Below are 7,569 nucleotides of genomic sequence, written 5' to 3' on the forward strand. Positions count from 1 at the left end.
GTATAAACAGATGGAATAGATACAATACGAGGTATTAGTTTGTATTTTGGCCAAGATACTTAAGCCTGCGAGCCCACTTCACGGGTCCTCGTCTCGCTGGTCCCTCCACTAACAAGACAACTAACCCCAGGAAATCTTCCTGCAATGTGGGGCAATAGCCCCTTTAGGGATGACCCTGCGCTAGAACCTAGGTACCTACCTTGTTCTAGATGATCAAGGACCCACAGCAAGACACAGTTCAAACCACACATACCAAGAGACACGCAGGAGCATGACACTGTTCACACTGAACATCCTGAATGCTGCACAGACGCCTCATGTCCAGCCACATGCACAGACATGCAGGAGCATGACACTGCCTACACTGAACAACCACAGAAAAGGCCAGGAGCCTCTAGCAGAGGAGCTGGTATAGATGAGCAACAGACCCTGGGGATTGGCTGGCTGGAGTGATCCACACCCAGCCAGCTTAATCAACACCACCTGTAAAGCTATGCTGCTGAAAGCCTATGTAGTACAATAGATCCCAGCAGTGAACCCTAACAGTACCTCCCCTTAAAGAAGGGCCTCCGGAGCTGCAGCCACCCAACACACAGGTGTCTAAGACCCGGGGGACTGGCTGGAGAAATCCATCCCCAGTCTGCTCAATTAACCCCCACCTGTGAGGCTGAGGGGCTGGAAACCCCTGTAGTACCACAGATCCCAGCAGAAACCCTAAGCGTTACTGAGCCGAACCCCCACTGAACACACAGTCCCATACATGTACGTGATGATGATAGCCTGAGACACAGAAGCATGAATGCTGATTGCAGTTGTTAACCCTTTATATGTCAATGTCAATTAACCTTTTCCAATCCACTGTCTGACATCTTTAGACATTCTGATTGAAGGCTGTACAGCTGCGATGTTCGAAGACGTCCGTCAGGGTCAGTCTGTTGTCAGGGACCTCTCTGGCATGTCACATACTGCTCTAGCCAGCAGATGGCGCCATTGGATAATGTCATAAATAGAGAAACCCCCAGGTAACCCTGAATCCAAAATTGGATTGCAAAGGTTTAAAATGTACTGATCGGTGTTTGGGGATCCAGAACGCCCCCCCCTGCAATGAGATTGTGAGGTGCTGTTTGGTTGCCATGGCAACCTGGAGCTCCCAGAGCTGCCATGATCGATTGCCCGGAGCACGCCTTGATAGACTTGTCAGAATGCAGTGTAATGCAATGCTAAAGTATGGTATACAATGGTATTGTATTATACTGTATGAGCGATCAAAGGATTACAGGTTCGAGTCCTCTATGGGGGCTAAAAATAAAAATGAGTGATAAAAGTTATATTCCTTATAAGGTATTAAACCATTTTTTAAATTCTCTTTTTCTCATATTAATAATGAAAATATATATATCCAGCGCAGTGAACGTTTGTCAGGAAAAAAAATACACAACTCCAGAGTTGCGCATTTTTTTTAGTCCCCCCCCCCCCCCCCCCCCCTGCCGTCTCCAAGAATAAGTTTAATAAAAAGTGATCAAAAAGTCATATGAACTCCAAAATAGTACAAAGAGAAACTCCAGGACAACCAACAGAAAAGGGCCCTCACACAACTACATTAACGGAAAAATTAAAAAAGCGATTGCTGTCAGAAGATGGCGGCAGAAAATGATTTGGGAAAATATAAAAGATTTTTTTTTTTTTTTTAAAGAAGTATATCAAAGAACTATATAAATTTGATATTATTAGTCGTACCAACCCACAAAGGAAAGTTATTACGTCACTCTTGCTGCATTGTGCGTGCCATAAACCCCACCCCCCCCACCCGCCCTTCCCGACCCAAAGATGGCAGAATTGCATTTCTTTTTTTAATTTACTCCACTTGGAACTTTTTTTTTTTTCAGTTTTTCAGTACATTATATGGTAGATTACATAGAATCACTCAAAAATACAACTCTACCCCTAAAAAATAACCCTCAGATAGCTCTGTGGATGGATACATAAAAGAGTTCGGATTTTTTTGAAAGTGGGGATAAAAAAAACAAAAATTTTAAAAAAGGGTTGCGTCCTTAAAAGGTAAAAGCGGAATTCCAATAGAAATGGTTATATCCCACTATTCTTGCTATACTTTGATGCAGGTGGAAAAGGAAGTTTCTGTATGATGTGATATTTCTGGTGGGGTAGGTGATGCAGCATCAGTGATTTCCCTACAGTGGGGTAGTAATGAAACTACAACGCCCCGTTACATTTCTGTCGGGTCACATAGGTGAGACAACTCTACCTGGGCTGCTGCGTGCAATGCTCCATAGTAAGCGCAGTGATTCCTACAATCACCACATGGTGGCAGTATATCATAAGGATCAGTCAGTGTAGCGTGGCCACAATGTATCCATTGCACCAACATATTCTATTGGGTCAGCAACAAGCAATGAAAGCAAATGACCACACACTAAACATACAATCTATATAGGATAACAGGTCTCCTTCAGGAGCGCCCCCACTACTGCTATGCGGTAATAAACATTAACTCTTTAAAGGGAAAATAGCAGTGAGGGTCAAATAATCCTGCAGAGAGGCCACTGCGGAGTGTCACTACTACTATTGGGGCCGCTGTGGGATGTCACTGTTACTACTGGAGGTCACTGCGCGATGTCACTATTACTACTGGGGCCTCTGTGGGATGTCACTATTACTACTGGAGGTCACTCTGGGATGTCACTGTTACTACTGGGGCCTCTGTGGGATGTCACTATTACTACTGGAGGTCACTCTGGGATGTCACTGTTACTACTGGGGCCTCGGTGGGATGTCACTATTACTACTGGGGCTTCTGTGGGATGTCACTATTACTACTGGGGCCCGCTGTGGGATGTCACTATTACTACTGGGGCCTCTGTGGGATGTCACTATTACTACTGGGGCCGCTGTGGGATGTCACTATTACTACTGAGGCTGCTGTGGGATGTCACTATTACTACTGGGGCCTCTGCGGGATGTCACTATTACTACTGAGGCTGCTGTGGGATGTCACTATTACTACTGGGGCCTCTGTGGGATGTCACTATTACTACTGGGGCCTCTGTGGGATGTCACTATTACTACTGGGGCCGCTGTGGGATGTCACTATTACTACTGAGGCTGCTGTGGGATGTCACTATTACTACTGGGGCCTCTGCGGGATGTCACTATTACTACTGAGGCTGCTGTGGGATGTCACTATTACTACTGGGGCCTCTGTGGGATGTCACTATTACTACTGGGGCCTCGGTGGGATGTCACTATTACTACTGGAGCCTCGGTGGGATGTCACTATTACTACTGGGGCCTCTGTGGGATGTCACTATTACTACTGGGGCCTCGGTGGGATATCACTATTACTACTGGGGCCTCGGTGGGATGTCACTATTACTACTGGGGCCTCTGCGGGATGTCACTATTACTACTGGGGCCTCTGTGGGATGTCACTATTACTACTGGGGCCTCTGTGGGATGTCACTATTACTACTGGGGCCTCTGCGGGATGTCACTATTACTACTGAGGCTGCTGTGGGATGTCACTATTACTACTGGGACCGCTGTGGGATGTCACTATTACTACTGGGACCGCTGTGGGATGTCACTATTACTACTGGGGCCTCTGTGGGATGTCACTATTACTACTGGGGCCTCTGTGGGATGTCACTATTACTACTGGGGCCTCTGTGGGATGTCACTATTACTACTGAGGCTGCTGTGGGATGTCACTATTACTACTGGGGCCTCGGTGGGATGTCACTATTACTACTGAGGCTGCTGTGGGATGTCACTATTACTACTGGGGCCTCTGCGGGATGTCACTATTACTACTGGGGCCTCTGCGGGATGTCACTATTACTACTGGGGCCTCTGCGGGATGTCACTATTACTACTGGGACCGCTGCGGGATGTCACTATTACTACTGGGGCCGCTGTGGGATGTCACTATTACTACTGGGGCCTCTGTGGGATGTCACTATTACTACTGAGGCTGCTGTGGGATGTCACTATTACTACTGGGGCCTCTGTGGGATGTCACTATTACTACTGGGGCCTCGGTGGGATGTCACTATTACTACTGGGGCCTCGGTGGGATGTCACTATTACTACTGGGGCCTCGGTGGGATGTCACTATTACTACTGGGGCCTCGGTGGGATGTCACTATTACTACTGGGGCCTCTGCGGGATGTCACTATTACTACTGGGGCCTCTGCGGGATGTCACTATTACTACTGGGGCCTCTGCGGGATGTCACTATTACTACTGGGACCGCTGCGGGATGTCACTATTACTACTGGGGCCTCTGCGGGATGTCACTATTACTACTGGGGCCTCTGTGGGATGTCACTATTACTACTGAGGCTGCTGTGGGATGTCACTATTACTACTGGGGCCTCTGTGGGATGTCACTATTACTACTGGGGCCTCTGCGGGATGTCACTATTACTACTGGGGCCTCTGCGGGATGTCACTATTACTACTGGGGCCGCTGCGGGATGTCACTATTACTACTGGGGCCGCTGCGGGATGTCACTATTACTACTGGGGCCGCTGCGGGATGTCACTATTACTACTGGGGCCTCTGCGGGATGTCACTATTACTACTGGGGCCTCTGCGGGATGTCACTATTACTACTGGGGCCTCTGCGGGATGTCACTATTACTACTGGGGCCTCTGCGGGATGTCACTATTACTACTGGGGCCTCTGCGGGATGTCACTATTACTACTGGGGCCTCTGCGGGATGTCACTATTACTACTGGGGCCTCTGCGGGATGTCACTATTACTACTGGGGCCTCTGCGGGATGTCACTATTACTACTGGGACCGCTGCGGGATGTCACTATTACTACTGGGACCGCTGTGGGATGTCACTATTACTACAGAGGCCGCTGTGGGATGTCACTATTACTACAGAGGCCGCTGTGGGATGTCACTATTACTACTGGGGCCTCTGTGGGATGTCACTATTACTACTGGGGCCTCTGCGGGATGTCACTATTACTACTGGGGCCTCTGCGGGATGTCACTATTACTACTGGGGCCTCTGCGGGATGTCACTATTACTACTGGGGCCTCTGCGGGATGTCACTATTACTACTGGGGCCTCTGCGGGATGTCACTATTACTACTGGGGCCTCTGCGGGATGTCACTATTACTACTGGGGCCTCTGCGGGATGTCACTATTACTACTGGGGCCTCTGCGGGATGTCACTATTACTACTGGGGCTTCTGCGGGATGTCACTATTACTACTGGGGCTTCTGCGGGATGTCACTATTACTACTGGGGCTTCTGCGGGATGTCACTATTACTACTGAGGCTGCTCTGTGGGATGTCACTATTACTACTGGGGCTTCTGCGGGATGTCACTATTACTACTGGGGCTTCTGTGGGATGTCACTATTACTACTGGGGCTTCGGTGGGATGTTACTGTTGCTACTGGGGCAACTGTGGGATATCCCTATTACCACTGGGGCTGCTTTGGTTGGGGGGGGGGGGGGTCACTATTACTGCTGGGGTATGTTTATACGTGGTGAAAATGCTGCAGAATGTCCTCAGCGGAAATTTCCGTGGCAAATTCCACAGTATTTCCGCATTCAAAAAGCAGTCAAACTCTGCAAACTGTCTATGTTAAAGCGGCCCTGTCCTTTTAGGAACGACGGAGGTAAAAATCATACGTCGTGATAAGCCCCGCCCCCTGAAGTGTTGGCACTTTGTGATAAATAAGTGGGCTTTGGGTTGCAATTTGGGCACTTGGTCTCTAAAAGATTTGCCATCACTGGCCTATATAATAATGGCAGTAGCCTATAAATGCCCCCACAATATTGCCAGTCCCATAACTGTTTGCACAGGTATAAACGGGAAGCTGCAGCGGTGAGACGGGCACTTGTGGTGGTTCAAAGTTAAATGAGAACTTTTGCATGGTGGCTTCTCCCCCTCATCTATGTCACCCCTCCACCTATATCTGTCCGCCCGCCTGGAGCTTTTGCTCTCCCTCCTCTCACCCCTTTCACTTCGTATAATACTGTGTTGTTTTAAAAATTCCTCCCATTTCTTCATTTTTTAGAAACTTCCAAAAAAATGCAAAACCAAAATATGCCGTGAGCTGTAAGAGAAGTGAGTCAGCGGTGCTGTCAGCGGGCACAATGCTGGCTGCCTCCACATCACGGCTGTGCCCCCAGGCGATTGGCCAGCTGGCCTGTGATGTCACTGCTCCCCCTGCCTGCGTGTGAGGCTGGGGACAGTAGGTGGCAGCGTGAGTGACGTTGTGCACGAGTCCCCACAGATCTCTCCGGAGACGCCTCTGATAAGATTTCCCCTCGGAGCCGTATCACAGGAGAGGACGATGCAGCATGGAGTCGGCGCCATGTAGAACTGCAGGAGTATCTGCCTCTGGGAAAGCTGGGTGACAACCAGTATGGTGGAATGGTAAAAAACGGATCACGCTCACATGCAAATCACCTACTACGCAAATGCAATGTGTTTATTTCCTATGGCATCAAAAAAAAAAAAATCAAGAAGAAGAATCACCAAAAACGACGGCATGTGGCAATATTTCTATGGGTCCGAGAGCGAGTGTACGTAAAACCGGTGGGTTATTTACTCACGCGAGTTCCGTCCATATCGCCGTCAGACGGGACTTATATGGAAATATTACCTGTGTAAATACACCCGGAGGCCCCTATCTGCAGAAGCATTGACGCGTCTTAAAAGTCGCACGTATAACGCGACCGAGCTATGTACGTGATTTCAATAGGTCCATTCAGACGAACGTGGCTTTTCTGCGCAAAATATTCGTGTGAACGGCTTTAAAAACGCCAATTACAAGCGGGACTCAAGCTCGTTAAAAATGCATTCATGCGAATATACGTTCCGTACGGGCGAACATATATATACACATGCGCTCGTCTCACTAAACCTAATAGCCTTTTAAATGGCGTTGGTAGTATCCTGTGCGCAAATGAACATGCTCAGCGTGCACAAAACGTACATTAAAAGGCGCTGATACATGCGCAACTCTTCGCACCGCAGGCTCACTGGCGCCTAAATTTGTCTTAATTTAAATAGGCTTAATCAGCCATTGAAATGCGAACGAACGGCACCTGCGCAAATAAGCACAGTATTGCGCGCAGAAACGATTGCAAAGTATCCTCGTTCACCGCACACAAAAAGTTGTGCGGGATCGAGCATATTTTGCAATGTGAAGCCGCAATTCACAAATTGCCGTGTCCAAAACCTCGGCGTGTTGCCGCAATTTCACGCAGTGTTTTTGAACACCCCCCATCATTGTGACGGGTGATGAGGTGCGTTAAAACGCATGAAAATAGAGCAGACAGCGCCGCTGCTCGTCGTTACAGACGCTGCGTTCGAGTGCTGGTCTGCGAAGCCCCGCTGAGATCATTTGGCGCGGGTTTTGAAGCGACTTTTTAGCCTGCATCTCTGCCCATAGAGATAAGAGAGTCCGCAGCGCAGACGCCGATACTGTTGACGTGTGGCAGATTTGAATTCTGCGCCGCATGTCACTTTCCGCAGCGGACTCTCGGCAGTGGTTTTTCCGCGACAATGC

The sequence above is a fragment of the Eleutherodactylus coqui genome, chromosome 6, assembly GCF_035609145.1.
Source record: "Eleutherodactylus coqui strain aEleCoq1 chromosome 6, aEleCoq1.hap1, whole genome shotgun sequence".
Classification (NCBI taxonomy): domain Eukaryota; kingdom Metazoa; phylum Chordata; class Amphibia; order Anura; family Eleutherodactylidae; genus Eleutherodactylus; species Eleutherodactylus coqui.